The sequence below is a fragment of the Stenella coeruleoalba genome, assembly GCF_951394435.1.
Source record: "Stenella coeruleoalba genome assembly, chromosome: 3".
Lineage (NCBI taxonomy): Eukaryota > Metazoa > Chordata > Mammalia > Artiodactyla > Delphinidae > Stenella > Stenella coeruleoalba.
Genome location: NC_137148.1, coordinates 129,060,552 through 129,076,912, shown reverse-complemented (window position 1 = coordinate 129,076,912; position 16,361 = coordinate 129,060,552). Strand labels below are relative to the sequence as shown.

The 16,361-nt window shown below is 41.5% G+C and overlaps 1 protein-coding gene across 4 annotated transcripts in view; it reads right to left on the bottom strand.

The window, feature by feature from the left end:
• Window positions 1–16,361, bottom strand: part of GRIA1 (glutamate ionotropic receptor AMPA type subunit 1) — a 308,859-nt gene that overhangs the window by 219,327 nt on the left and 73,171 nt on the right. The gene's annotated exons all lie outside the window — the stretch shown is intronic.

The window sequence follows — 16,361 nt, the reverse complement described above, 5'->3', positions numbered from 1 at the left end:
ATTTCTCAAGTGAGAAATCTTTCTTATCATTAGATAAGTAAATCGCTTTAGATTGGAACTATATTTCTTTTTTTAAAAATTTTAGAATTTTATTTTTTTATACAGTAGATTCTTATCAGTCATCCATTTTATACATATCAATGTATATATGTCAATCCCAATCTCCCAATTCATCCCACCACCACCCCCACCCCCTGCCACTTTCCCACCTTGGTGTCCATACGTTTGTTCTCTACATCTGTGTCTAAATTTCTGCCCTGCAAACTGGTTCAACTGTACCATTTTTCTAGGTTCCACATATATGTGTTAATATATGATATTTGCTTTTCTTTTTCTGACTTACTTTACTCTGTATGACAGTCTCTAGATCCATCCATGTCTCTACAAATGACCCAATTTCCTTCCTTTTTATGGCTGAGTAATATTCCATTGTATATATGTACCACATCTTCTTTATCCATTCATCTGTCGATGGGCATTTAGGTTGCTTCCGTGACCTGGCTGTTGTAAATAGTGCTGCAGTGAACATTGGGGTATATGTGTCTTTTTGAATTATGGTTTTCTCTGGGTATATGCCCAGTAGTGGGATTGCTGGGTCACATGGTAATTCTCTTTTTAGTTTTTTAAGGAACCTCCATATTGCTCTCCATAATGGCTGTACCAATTTACATTCCCACCAGCAGCGCAAGAGGGTTCCCTTTCTCCACACCCTCTCCAGCATTTGTTGTTTGTAGATTTTCTGAGGATGCCCATTCTAACTGGTGTGAGGGGATACCTCATTGTAGTTTTGATTTGCATTTCTCTAATAATTAGTGATGTTGAGCAACTTTTCATGTACTTCTTGGCCATCTGTATGTCTTCTTTGGAGATATGTCTATTTAGGTCTTCTGCCCATTTTTTGATTGGGTTGTTTTTTTAATATTGAGCTGCATGAGCTATTTATATATTTTGGAGATTAATCCTTTGTCCATTGATTCATTAGCAAATATTTTTTCCCATTCTGAGGGTTGTCTTTTCGTCTTGTTTGTAGTTTCCTTTGCTTTGCAAAAGCTTTTAAGTTTCATTAGGTCCCATTTGTTTATTTTTGTTTTTATTTCCATTACTCTAGGAGGTGGATCAAAAAAGATCTTGCTGTGATTTATGTCAAAGAGTGTTCTTCCTATGTTTTCCTCTAAGAGTTTTATAGTGTCCGGTCTTAAATTTAGGTCTCTAATCCATTTTGAGTTTATTTTTGTGTATGGTGTTAGGGAGTGTTCTAATTTCATTCTTTTACATGTAGCTGTCCAGTTTTCCCACCACCACTTAATTGAAGAGACTGTCCTTTCTCCATTGTATATCCTTGCCTCCTTTGTCATAGATTAGTTGGCCATAAGTGCATGGGTTTATCTCTGGGCTTTCTATCCTGTTCCATTGATCTATATTTCTGTTTTTGTGCCAGTACCATATTGTCTTCATTACTGTAGCTTTGTAATACAGTCTGAAGTCAGGGAGTCTGATTCCTCCAGCTCTGTTTTTTTCCCTCAAGACCGCTTTGGCTATTCGAGGTCTTTCGTGTCTCCATACAAATTTTAAGATTTTTTGTTCTAGTTCTGTAAAAAAAGTGCCATTGGTAATTTGATTGGGATTGCATTGAATCTGTAGATTGTTTTGGGTAGTATAGTCATTTTCACAATATTGATTCTTCCAATCCAAGAACATGGTATATCTCTCCATCTGTTTGTATCATCTTTAATTTCTTTCATCAGTGTCTTATAGTTTTCTGCATACAGGTCTTTTGTCTCCCTGGGTAGGTTTATTCCTAGGTATTTTATTCTTTTTGTTGTAGTGGTAAATGGGAGTGTTTCCTTAATTTCTCTTTCAGATTTTTCATCATTAGTGTATAGGAATGCAAGAGATTTCTGTGCATTAATTTTGTATCCTGCAACTTTACCAAATTCATTGATTAGCTCTAGTAGTTTTCTGGTGGCATTCTTAGGATTCTTTATGTATAGTATCATGCCATCTGCAAACAGTGACAGTTTTACTTCTTCTTTTATGAAATTATATTTCTTCTCACCTTGCACATCTCCTCCAGGCAGTTCCCCACCCCCGACATAAAAAATGAAATGAAAGTCAGTACTGGGACAGAGGCCAGAAAGGTCTCTTCCTGTATGAATAGGACACACAGATTTCTGGCATCCTCAACAATAGATGTCCTGGCCGGGAAGCACAGATGAGGAGTTGTGCTCATTAGCTGCTAACTTCAGACCTCTTAGGTCTTCTTTATTTGTGCTGTCACTCAAAGTGGCCTTATTTTGTCCAGGCCTCTTGTGAGCAACTCCTGCTGGTGCTTATTTGTTTATCTGAAAGGCCAGGCTCTCTGGGATGGGCTCATTAAGAAGACATTCCCTTTCACGAAGGCCTGGGAGAATGGCGGGGACACAGTGTCTCCTACGTGCCTCCCTCTTGCTGTGCCAACACCACAATAGAAATCACTCAGCCTCCAGCCACCCAAAACCCAAGTCAGACAAAGTGTACTCTGCTGGAGCCCAGCTGTGAGGGAGAATAAACATCCTTAAAGCCCTGACCATCCTCTCACCTCTGCCAGGCAGTCTTCCCCTTGACCTTTGTATCCCATGGTGATCCTGCCTTCTTTGGATCCAGTCAGTACCGTGAAACCATGCCATCAGAGGAATAGAGCCATAGACATTTCTAGTTAGGAGGGACTGACCATAGAGATGATTGAGACTAAGCATGGCAACACCCTGGCATTTGTGCCAGCCACTCCCTGAGTTCCCATCCACGGCAGACAGCTCTAACCAATCTTGTCACTCTCTTTCCTACTCAGCTTGAATGATGCCTCCGAATCCTTCTCAAAAAAGCACTCTGGGCACAAGAGAAAAGTAACTCTCCCATTCAAGATAAAAGGCAAAGAAGGGTCCGGCAAAGAAGCCCCCTGCTTGCCAATCGGATGCTCTTTCCCACTCTGTCTTTCTTGATGAGGTCCTCTTTTGGGGTCATCTCATATGACTAAGCTTTATCATCACCAGAAAATGTTCAGCTTCTTGAGGGTAGAGGCTGGGTCATTTGTTAATCTCCTAGCTATTCACCATGCTGAGTAATACTCAGGCCACTTAGTTGACCCGAGAAGTGAGTAGATTCCAGACCCCAAGCGTGTGAAGGAGACAGGTGGAATTTCAAAAAAGGATTTCTAGGAACCACCTTGGATTAAACAATTACATATTACACAACCATTCTCTGGATGAAACACATTAGGGAACCATCAAGGCACTTAGAATATTTCTAGGTGCTTTATCGGACCCCATCCAAGGACAGTCAGTTATGAGAAGTCCAAAAGGCTTTTATGTTAGTTTCTTCCTACAATGGCAGCTTCTCAAATTTTTCACCAGAGTAGCCTAAAAGCGGAGGAGAATGATGGCAGCGATGGCCTCCAGGGATATGCTCCGAGGCATAGCTCCAAGCAACCCATGGGGAGCAAAACATTACTTTGAAATATCATATATTATCTTGAAAAGTCATGTGGGTTTGAACTCTACTCCAAAATACGACAATGTTTATTTTGATTAAAAAAACGCTTTCTCCCAGTTTTTAAAGTTAATCTGATGCTCTCAGGAGAAGTACCATGTTTATCCCAGGGCTTCACATATTCTTTCACACAGAGGTCAGCAAAAATTGCCCATAAGAAAAATCCAGCCCCCCACCTGTTTTTATATGGCCTGTGAGCTAAAAGTGGTTTCAGTAATTTAAAGTGGTTGAAAAAAATAAAAAAGAATATTTAGTGACACATGGAAATTATATGCAATTCAAATTTCAGTGTCTATAAAAGACATTTCATTGGAATGTATTTGTTTATGCACTGTCTGTAGCTGCTTCCATGCTACAGTGGCAGAATTGAGTAGTTGTGACAGAAAGAGAGCGTGAAATACTTACTATTTGAACTTTTACAGAAAAAAAAAATTTCCCACTTCTGTCTTGGTCTGTCTCTGGCTACCCCATGGCCATACATGTCCCCATCATGGGAGAATGCAGTATGTACATCAGTGGTTCTCAACTGGGGGCATTTTTGCTCCAGGGCACACTTGGCAATGTCTGGAGATGTTATGACTGTCACAAATGGAGGAAGGGGGATTCTACTGGCATCTAATAATGAGCAGAGGCCAGGGATGCTACTGAACATCCTTCAGTGGTAAGAATAGCCCTGCAACAGACACTTTGCAATCCAAAATGTCAGTAGTGCTGAGATAGAGAAACTGTGGTATAAACCATCTAATGTTAAAGGCTGACTTCCACCTCCGTGCCTCATTTCTTTCCTCATCTCCATTAAACACCAAACTGACTCTTGTTATTAGTAAATCTGAGGGGATTACTCATTCAGGCCTGGGAGAAGAACATTCCATAAATGTTTATGAAGGATGAGGAAGACTTCTCATTTTATTTGACTGTAGGAATTATTAGTAAATATGTAAACATAATAAGAATTAATTTTTATGAAGCACTGTGTGCCAGGAGGTGGGCTAAGTATTTTATATTTATCGTCTTATTTAGTCATTATTTCAGCCTTGTGAGGTTAAGTATCATTATGACCCCCATTATGCAGATAAGGAAATTGAGGCTCAGAAAAGTTAAGTTGCCAGTGGTCACAAAGCTACAAAGAAGTAGAGCAATAATTCATACCTAAGCAATCTGATACCAGAAATTTAGCTTTTTACCATCATACCATGAACTTCCTAGAATGCTCATTGACTATTCACTTCCCTACTTTGATGTGGGCAAGATAATTAAATGTATCCACCCTGTATCCCGACTATGATGCACAAGAAAATAATTGCCGCCCCCACATGTAGCTTTTAAGACACTGTCCTTAGCACAGACGTCCTTCGCTATAAAACTGTGTTATAAATTCAAGTGCATTGAATCACTTATAAGCTAGTGGGTCAGCAAAACTCTTTGATAACTGCATGATCCGTGTTCCAGAGGCTTCTTGTAGGAAATAGATGAGACTGATTCACTGAGATGTTAGAGCCAATTAGCATCTAAATAGGTTTCTTAGTTTTCTCCCAGATATAATCAAAATTGAAAATTATTATTAAAGGGATAACTTCGAAGGGAAAGTAGATAGGTGTTTGAAGCAATGAATCTCAAAGACAGAGGATACTGCTCCCAATTTTGGCAAACCTGTCTTAGAACAGAAATGGCAAATATATCTGTTTACATGAATCACTGTGGACTGTCTGGTAGGCCATGTTGATGGCTGGGTAAGAGTGTGGATTCCAGAAATAGATCATCTGGGTTCAAATGTCAACTTTGTCTACTTACTGTCAACCAGTAACGCTGCACTGAGCCTGTAATACTGCATATTAGCCCTGGGTTCATGAAGCCTGAACCCTAGTCTCAGCTCCGGAACAAACATTTGTGATCTTGGGCAAGTTAGATTGCTTGCCTGGGCCTCTGTTTCCCTAGCTGTAGAAAGGAAATGACGGTACTTTCCTGCTATCTCTTTAGTTCTAGGAGGGGTTCAAAGGAGCTTAGTATATATACAAAGAAAGTTGTTAGTAGTTGTGTCTCCTTATGGGAATCTTTATAGTCTAATGCCCAGGAATAGGAAAACTAACCAATGCTACCGTACCATGCCATTTTACATAAGGGACTTGTGCATCTACGGACTTTGGTATCCACAGGGGTCCTGGATCCAATCCCCTGTGGATACTGATGGACAACTATATACAAAAAGCTAATAATATTCTGAGCCAAGAGACCAGCCAACACGATTGCCAACAGCCTTAAGAAGGAAGTACTAAGCAAACACAAAACTGTAGCAAAATACAAAATTAGGGTTAATGTTATCAGCATTTTGTATGTGGCTGCCCCTGGCTCAGCTGGGGCAGTGCAACTGGAGCTCTACGCCTGACACACTGTTCAGAGCAGCTGGCCTTGAGTGTCACAGCGGGGAGGTGGGAAGGGATACCTGTTGTTCTGACACCCAGAACAGAGATTTGTTCCACAGAATACAGTGGCTCTTGAAATAAACATTCATAGTTTTTATTTGGCCTGAAGTTCTGGGCTGTTTCCAATGCCTACTGCCTTGCTGATTGGAGGCTGCCTACCCATGGTGGGTTTTATAAACAATGCTGCTTGCATAATTGCTGAACGGTAGCATGGACGCTTAGAGGAAATAAATTAGTAGGAATGATGTGCTTGTAATTCTGGGCATTATTCTACAACTTCATCAGATTCAGAAGCAAAATATTTACTGATTACCTACAGTGTGCTCAGTGCCTTGTCAGATGCTGACAAGGAGAGGGGTAAAGATGCAGCCCCTGTCCTCCATGAGTTTACCATCTAGTTGTGTGATATATACTTTTACCTGAAATGATAATGCAGTCGAACAAAAACTCACAGAGGTGACAAGTGCCACAGGACCTTAGAACAAGGGAAGGCAACAGAAACGTGGGTAAATCTGACATTCGTGATAGAAGTGGGATTTCGGCAGAGCCCTGATGGCAGTAGAAAAGATGGGAAAGGGCATTCCAGAGTATGAACAAAGGCATGGACAGAAGAACATATATGCAACAGATTGTCTGGGTGGTGTTTTGGGACCTGAATGTAATGGTTTTCAAAGCAAGAGTTAGGATATGAATTTTCCCTTGAAGGCAAGAAAAATCAAAAGCCAGAGAAGGTTTGAAAATCAGAGAGCTTTGGGCAAATGGAAGGGTGTGAAGAAGGTTGGGGCATAAGTTTGGATCTGCAATAGTCCGGGTTCAGAGTAGTGAGGGCCAAGACAAAGCTGGTGGCTGCAGAAATGGAAAGGAAAAGATCCGTGTCCTAATTAAGGAAAGCTCCTTAATTTGTGACTTTGTGAGTGCAGGCTTACTGAAAACAAAGGAAAGAAAGGAATCAGGATGGCGTTACATGAGAATTTGATGATAGCATCATTAGTCTTCTGACTCGGGGAAAGCCCATCAAAACCCATCTGAATCACTAAACTGCTTCTGATGATATTTTGATAAACTAGATCAGTGCTTTAACATGCCTACAAATTACGTGGGGGCTTTGTTAAAATAGATTTTAATTTAGTAAGTTTGAGGTGGGGCCTGAGATTCTGCATTTTAACGAGTTCCTTGCTGACACTGATGCTACAGGTCTGTGAACCATAGTTTAGATAGAGTTTCTTTTCTTTGATTTTCATGCCAATGTCAACAACCATGTTGGGACTTCTTAAATAAGGTGGATTGAGGGAAGGGACAGTTATATTAATGATCGCCTGTAATCTTCACACCAGTTAACAGGTGAGAACCGCTTAGTCTCCCTTGTTTAATGGGAGGACCACTAGGCTAGGAGTCAGGAAACATGGGTGTTAGTCTTAGCTCTATCACTGTCTGTTTTTAGGTACTTGAGCAGGAAAACATGGGACAAGAACACAAGTCCACTGCTCAGTTCCTGTATTTAACAGCACCTGCTAAATGCTGCATATTTGTACCTTCCCTAAATTCATATGTTGAAACCTGTCTCCAATGTGATGGTATTTGGAGGTGGAGCCTTCGGAAAGTGATTAGGTCATGAAGAGTGGAGTCCGTGTGAATGGGATTAGTGCCCTTATAACAGATACCCAAGAGAGCTCCCTTGCCCCTTCTGCCATGTGAGGATACAGTGGGAACATAGTCATCTATGCAACAGTAAACGAGCTCTCAACAGACACCTGCTGAGACCTTGACCTCGGACTTCCTAGCCTCCACAACTGTGAGAAATAAATGTCGTTGAAGCCACTCAGTCTATGGTAGTTTCCTTCTAGCAGGCTGAATGCACTAAGACAGAAACTGGTGCAGAGATGTGGGGGTATTGCTGTACCAAATGTGTAAAACTGTTGAAGTGGCTTTGGAACTGGGTAATGGGTAGAGAGGCCAGAAGACTGTTGAGGTGTATGCTTGAAGAGTCTGTCTTGCTATGAATGGATCTTTAAAGGTGATTCTAGTGAGAATTCAGAGAGAAAAGAAGAGGTATAGAGAAAGTCTCCATCTTCTTAGAGAATACCTAGGTAATCATGAACAGGATGTTGGTAGAAAAATGGATGGTAGAGTTCACTCTGATGAGGTCTCTGACAGAAATGAGGAACATGTTACTGGAAACTGGAGGAACTGTGATCCTTGCTGTAAAGTGTCAAAGAATTTGGCTGAATTGTGTTCCTGTTCTAGTGTTTTGTGGAAGGTAGGACTTGCCAGCAATGAAATTGGACACTTAGCCGAAGCATTTTCCAAGCAAATTGTTGAAGGTGTGGCTTGGCTCTTCCTGACTGCTTATAGTAAAACGTGAGAGGACAGAAATGACTTACAAGGGGGAATCGTTAAGCAAAACGGAACTAGAACTTAAAGGCTTAGAAAATTCTCAGCCTATTTATATTACAAGAAAGGAGAACCCGAAAGGTGTGGCCAGGTGAGGGTTTGATAAGGAGATTAGTTTGGATTAGCCTGCTCAAGGGAAGCTGGGAGCTATTCTCCCAGACAACAGAAGAACGTCACTGAAGGTGGTTCAGAAATCCTCAGGGCTGCCATTCCCATCACAGGCCCAGGGTGCAAGGACCTGGGGTGGGGAGCATAGTGGATTCAAAGGGTGGGGCCTCCTGTCCAGTTTAGGTGGGCCAGGATGCCCCCGCCCCATGCCTTGGGGTTGGGGCCCCTGCAGAGAGCTATGGCATGGGCTATGCCCAGCAAATCCATGGGGATATGACTGCCTCCACCTAGATTTCAAAGGATGGGGCCACCTGGCAGAACCGGGGGCTCAGGACCCCAACCTGGGAGAGCTGTAGGCATGGAACTCAAGCCCAGAAGAGCCACAGGCATGGGATGCCAACAGAGAGCTGTTGCAGGGCCATCCCATCAAGCCATGGGGGTGAGGTTGCCACCCCAGTAGGCCTGCAAGGCAGAGCATTAAGACAAGAAGATTATTCTGGAGTCTTACAGGTTAATGTTGTCTGTCCCAGTAGGTTTTGGATTTACCTGAGACCTGTCACTCCTTACCTCTTTCCTATTTCTCTCTTTTGGATGGTAATGTCTATCTGATACCTATCTCACCAAACCAAACCTGTTTGGTTTCATAGGTTCACAGGTGTAGGGGAATTTGCCTCAGGATGAAGAGTACTTTGAGTCTTACCCCTATCAGATTTACATATTTAGATGAGACTTTGGACTTTAGACTTCTGATGCTGGAATGAATTAAGACTTTTAGGGATGTTGGGGTAGAATGAATTGGGTGGGGGGGGCAGGGGAAGAATGCTATAGACTGAATGTTTGTGTCCCTCATATGTTGAAACCTAATGCCTAATGTGTTGGTATTTGGAGGTGGGGCATCTGAGAGGTGATTAGGTCATGAGGGTGGAGCCCTCATGAATGAGATTTGCCTTTATAAGAAAGCCCTCAGAGAGCTCCCTCCCTTCTACCTTGTAAGGACACAGAGAAAACATGGCCATTTATGAATCAGGAAATGGGCTCTCACCAGACACTGAATCTGCTGGTGCTTTGATTTTGGACTTCCCAGCCTCCGGAACTATGAGAAGTAAAATGTTTGTTGTTTAAGCCGCTCAGTCTATGGTATTTTTGTTATAGCGGCCTGAATGGACTAAGACAGCATCCCTAACTCATTGGCTTCCAATTGTACTTAGAATAAATACCAAATTCCTTATTACTATCTACTAGGTACACCATAATCTGGCTCCAGCCCACCCCTCAGATTTCATCTTCTACCAATCCTCTCCTCATTCACTGTACTCTAACTCAAAGGCCTGGTTTCTGTTTCTTAGACAACCACATACCCATCTTGAGACTTTTGTGCTTGATCTACAGTCTGTTTCGAGTGACTTCACCTTCTAGCTTCCCATAAAATCAGCTCCTTCCCCAGGTCTCCATTGAGAGGTATTGTCCTCAACCATCACCCTCAGTGGTTCTCAACTGAGGGCAACTTTGTCCCCCAGGGAACATGAGGCAATGTTTGTAGATGTTTTTGCTTGTCACAGCCAGGGCAGGTGGTGATATTGGCATCTTGTGGGAAGAGGCCAGGGATGCTGCTGAATATCCTACAATTGCAAAAGACAGCAACCCCTGCTTACAAAAAAAAATAAAAAAGATCTGTCCTGAAATGCCAGTAGTGTTGATCTACCTAGAGCTGCTCCACACTTCTGACGCTTGCCCCATAAAAACTTTCTGTCTCGTTACCCCCACTTTATTTCCTTAAAAATATTCACTATTTTCTAAAATTATTTAATGTATTTGTTTATCATCTGTCTCCCCTGATTGGAACAGTAGTTTCATGACAGCAGGGACATTGTCCTACCTGTTCACTAATATATCTCCAGTGCCTAGAACAATTTCTGACACGTAAAAGGCACCCAGTGCATGCATGAATGAATGAATGAAAACAGAAGCAAAATTGAACATAAAATGAAACAAATATATGAATATATGACCAATGAACATCAAAATAAATGACCAAAGAACATCTTGTGGCATAAATGACACCATCAAGACAAGACAAAAGACAGAGTGGAAGAAACTATTTGCAAACATATATCTGATAAGGGACTTGTATCTGGAATCTATAAAGACCTCCAATAATTCAAAAATAAAGACAAAAATGCAATTTAAAAATATGCAAGGGATTTGCATAGACATTTTTCCAAAGAAGATATGCAGATAGCTACAAAGCACATAAGATGTTCAGCTCCATTAGTCATTAGGAAAATGCAAATCAAACCCACAATGAGATACCATTTCACACCCACAGGAATGACTAGAGCCAAAAAGACAGACAATAGCAAGTGTTAGTGAGGATGTAGAGAGATTGAAGCCCTCATATATTGCTGGTGGGAATGTAAAATAGTGCAGCCACATTGGGGCCAGTTTTTCAGTTCATCAAAAAGTTAAGCATAGAGTTGCTGTGTAATATAGTAATTCCACTACTAGGTATACACCCAAGAAAAATGAAAACATGTGGCCAGATGACAACTTGTACAAGAATGTTCAAAGCTTCATTAGTTATAATAGCCCAAAAAAGGGACATAGCCAGTGTCCATCAGCTGAAGAATGAATAAGCAAAATATGATACATCCATCCAGTGGAATATTATTTGACCACAAAAAGGAATGAAGTACTAATACATGCTACAGCATGGATAAATCTTGAAAATATTATGCTCAATGAAAAAAGTCAGTTACAGACGAGCACATATTGTACGATTCCATTTATGTGAAATGCCCAGGATAGGCAACTCTACAGAGACAGAATGTAGATTACTGTTTGCTTAGGACTGGAGTCTGTGGGCAGGCAATGGTGAGTGACAGCTAATGGGTAGAGGACTTCTCTTTGTTGGGAGGGAAATGTTCTAAAACTAGGTTGTGACGATGGATACACATGTTTGTGGATATACTAAAAGATATTGAATTCAACACTATAAATGTTGTATGTGACTTTTGTCTTAATAAAGCTTTTAAAAGAAAAAAGGACCACCATAGTAACTGAAATGGAGGGAGCTTTTATTTCTAACTGAAAGGAGCACTTCTGCTGTTTTACTCTTTTGGGAGAGGAGACAGTTGCTTAGAAATATAGATCTATTGAAGTACCCTTACTTGTTCAGTGTAGATTTTTGATTGGGGGTGGCTCTGGAAGAATAGTGACATGAGAAATCAAAGGTGAGTCTGCTGGCAGGAAGAAAGGTTAAATTAAATCATGTGATAAGAATTCCTGAACCAGTCAGTCAAAAGACTTGCTTATGTGACCGTAAGTATCAGGTAAGGTCACCGCCGAAGTACTCTCTGAGACTAAAATAGGTGAATGTCTTAAGAATGCACAATGGCTCTCCATCTTCAAAAACAAACCCTCTCGGCAGTAGTTTATAAGTGGGGGCCGGGAAGGTTACATATCCTCAGAGTTCTGATGCGGAGAAAAGGGAATAGAAGTTATAACATTGGGTTCATCAGGATGTTGTAAGAATTAAGTGAGACTCTGCTTGTGAAAATGCTTAGTTAGGCAAAGGAGGGACTCAGGTAATGTTAGTTTGGCAGTAGTGGTGAACCCAGAATGAGGGAGGGGCTGTTAGTTGGATGATTTATTATTAATTTATTATTAAATACAATTTCCTGATACATGCATTTCTGTACAATACATAGATACGACAAGGGGGAGAAGTTGTAATTTTTTATCTGTTGGTTCTTGGAAGCAGTGTTAGACAAACATGGTCACATTTGGTCTTCTTTATTCCTGTTTCCCTCTCCTCTCTCTCTTTAATTTTTTTTTTTTTCCTATCTTAACCACCTGTTTTCTGTTGCTGATGTAACTCTCTGTGAAGCATCATAGTGTCATGGTCTTTGTCACAGTTTTTGCCATGCTAAGCCTTGGGGCCCAGTCACCGTGTTGTGAGGAAGCCCAGGCCACGTGGAGAGGCCATTTGTAGGCGTTCAAGCTGGTAGCTCCAGCAAAGCCCACATGAGAATGATTGAGCTTTCAGATGATTCCAGCCCACAGTTTTCAAGTCTTACAGCTGAGATCTCAGACAGTGTGGAGCAGAGACAAGCCATTTGCATTGTGTTCTGTATGAAGCCCTGACCCACAGAACCATAAGAAATAATAAATATTATTGTCATAAGCTACTAAGTTTGGGGTAGTTTTTTATGCAGTGATAGGTAACCAATACATAAAATCTGTCTAATTCCTAACCCCATGTTCTTAATCATGATGACAAAAAACAAAACAGAACAAAAATACTTCTAATCAGAATGGACTCCCCATGAAGACTTTCCTACTGGGAAAGGCTGCACTGTTTGAAGACTCCAAGGTCCAGTCCACATGACTGGATTATAATTATCCCGGCTAATAGATGCCACTGCAACAACTGTTTATAGGGAAGTTTCTGAAGGCTTTAGTTGTTACAACGCAGGCATCTTGAACCTAATTGTCTTTGAGTATTGGCAAAGCTGAGACTCTAGACTTGGCCACCATGAGAACCCTGAATTGTGCAGAGGTCACACCTTAATCTTGGCAGTCATGATTTACACAACACACACAAAATAGCTCTTCAATGTAATTGTTCAAGAACCAGCAGCATAAGTTTCTATCTGTAAAAGCAACATATTTTGCACTATACAAACATCAAATCTTACTAATTTAGCACTTAGTGTCTTCAACAATGCTATTTATAGAATATCTGCTTTTTTTCTTTTTGTCCCTGAGAGCCAAGAAACTAATGGAAAGAGACCAATTTGAGATGAAAGAGTTTTTGCAACCCAGGCTTTTTGTTCCCCCTGAAGGCGAGAGGAAGGATAGAAATGACGAAGTGAGGGTGACAATGAACTTCTTTGATGCCATGCTCCTTCTTCAAGATGGACTGACTGCACATCCCAGTGAAAAGAGAATTTTTGATCTGCTCCACAACCAATATTATACGTATTTGATGGAAGGAGTAGACTGGCAGTGGGAGGTGGAAGCAGCAGAGAACAATGAGAAATTATAGTTTTGTGTTATTTCATTTTTTCCCCAAACTATTCAAGACCTCTGAGGCATAGATAAACCCGACTTCCTCCTTCTACCTTCCATCCTTCACCCTCCTTGCTGTAAGGAGAAGAAAGCTTTGTAAGGGGAAATAAAAAAAACAACAGCTGCCTCTGAATGCTTGGAGAACAAAACAATTGGTACCTTTCATATCTTTGAAGGCTAAGCTCCATTATCTTACATCGGAATCAGAGCATGGGGCTGGAAAATCGGCTCTCAGAGGGTGCACTCCCTCCGTGACTGACTTAAAAGGGAACAGGCAGAGCATTGCTTTTAGGAAGAAAAAAAAAAAAAAAGAACAAAAAGCAAGCAGGATTCCAAGTCATTAAATTGTGTATACCTTGGAAAGCACCCCTTTAAGGAAGTGTAAATGGAGACGTGTGAAAATAATGACATTGGGAGAGATGAAAAGTCCTGGTTTCCGGTCTCAGTCATATGTGTTACCCACCATGAGAACTTGAGATATTTTCATCCTCACTTCAATTGCTTGAGTCAAATGGAGATTCACTCACTCACTCACACTCTTATTTGTTAAGTATGCAAAAATCAAGCAATCACATCACACACACACACACACACACACACACACACACACACAATCTTTGCCTTCAGTAAGCTGACAAGTCAAAATATTTTCCTCTTCTCATCACAGGGTTGTTCTGAGAATCTGAGGGACTTGAAAGACATGCATGAATTTCATAGTAACACTGCAAAGTAGGGAGCTGTTATTAAAGTACCATGATGGGTTGAAAATGCACCTTGGAAGACCTGTTAAATCTTGGGCATTGCACAAGGCTGACACAGAGGGCACAGATTCTCCATCCCCATCCAAAGCCAAAATAGGTCTTACTTATTGGATACAGCATTGTATTGGGTCAGACTTATCATGAACTGGTCCTTCCCAAGTCTCATTCGTATCCTGTAACTCCCTCACATGCATCCCAGCCACAGTGCGTATAGGTGGCCTGCAGAATCTTCCTGGGGGCAGAGCTCTGCTCTGTTCCTCCCCTGCTCATAAATATTCAGTGTTTCCTCTCTTCCTATAAAACCAAGCCTCTGCTCGAGTCAGTTCTCCAAACTTTCACCCCAAGGCATCTGTCTACCGTCACCTGCATTTACATGTGTATCCGCAAAATGGCCTATTCACCATTTGTAGTCATTACTAGTACTTTCCTATTATCTCTTTGCTTTCACTCCTGTTGTTTCTTATACTGGCCCTTTTGAGTCCGAATCCCTACGTACACATTCTCCTTTTGGGGTCAAGTTTGAATCTTTATGAACCTTACACCTATCCTCACACACCCTGACTGTCCTCTTGGTGAAAGTGATTGCCCCCTCCTTTGAATCACCATAGTAGTTTGCATATACCTCTCTGTTGACAAACAATAACGATGATAGTGATGATAAGAATAATAGCAGCTAGCTTATATTGAGAATTACAATGTGCCAGGCATTATGATACATAAATACTTTACATTAATGATCTTTTCAATTCCTGCGAACACGGGAAGCCTGCAAACTTGGTTATCCCGTTTCACAGAGGAAATGGAGGCTTAATAAGGTTAAGTAATGAACGGGATTTCCCACGTGGTAAGTAGCAGTTACGTATATGGGCTTTGGTATCACAGGCCAACGTGAGTTGAATGCAGGCTCTGCAAGTTACCAGCTGGGTCAAGTAACTATCTTAGGGTAATCCTCAGTTTCCTTATCTGTAAAATATGGATGGTGTTAAGTTTATTATAATGCTTCCATAAGATAATGGATGTAAAGCTCAGCAAGAGGCTGAATACAGAGAAGGTACCAGAGAGTTGGTAGCTATCACGACCCCTACGTGAAAAAGTTGCTTGGAGGCCAGGATCTGATGCCTTAGTAGACTCCTGATCTCCGCTCCGACCCGCATCAGGTTTAATGAATGCCAACTGAATAAATCAAGCTACGTGAAGAATCTTTTACTATTCTAAGGCTGTCCTAAAGATGTGCATTATGGAGGAACCTGTGTAATTGGGAAGAAGAAAGAAGTTACATAAATAGAGGGCCCAACCAAAAAAGAAAAAAAAAGCCCTGTTCCTTGGTCTTAATTGTATCTTTCTTGCTTTGCTGAAAACGTTGCAGCCCCAGAATTGGCCTTGTTACTTTGTCTTCTCCACATATGCAGGCCTTTATTGTTCTGTGGCTCTGGCTTAATTACTTACATGGGAGCATCTTCAGAACTCCACTTAGTGGTACATAATTCCCAGCTAAACACTGAAGAGCCTCAAAACCAGAGGCTCACAGCTACTGCTCAAAGTCTCCATGGTACCTTCCAAATCGCTGGTTTGGGATAGGGTCTTTGGAGGCCACTGCAGGAGAGGCAGGAAGGGGTGGGAGCTAGAAAGGCAGGCAGAGGCCAGGTCTTATAGGTCATCTTGTGCAGGCTTTGGGTCTTTATCCCAAGGGCTTTGGAAAGCCACTCAAGATTTTAAGCAAGGGAAGTTAAAGTGATCTTCCCATCTCCAGTTAGCTTCTGTTAGCAAAACCAGGACTGGAAATCTGGTCCCCCGTTCTAATTTGCCACGCCTTGATGAACATTCTTCTTGGCATGCATCCTCCCAGGTATAGACATTAATGAGCAAAATGAGTGCAGCTGGATAGAAAGTTTCATGCTCTGTGATTGTGCCCCTGCAGGAAGCAGGGCAGATTTGAATGCTGGGTATTTGGAGGCTCTGAACCAGAACTCCAAAGAGGCGGGAGGCCAGGGCGGAAGCTTGCATTACGTTGCCTGGGAAATGTAGGATGGAGGAATGGAGCTTAGCCATCAAATCCATTATCAATGGACAGGGTTGCTGAGGTCCT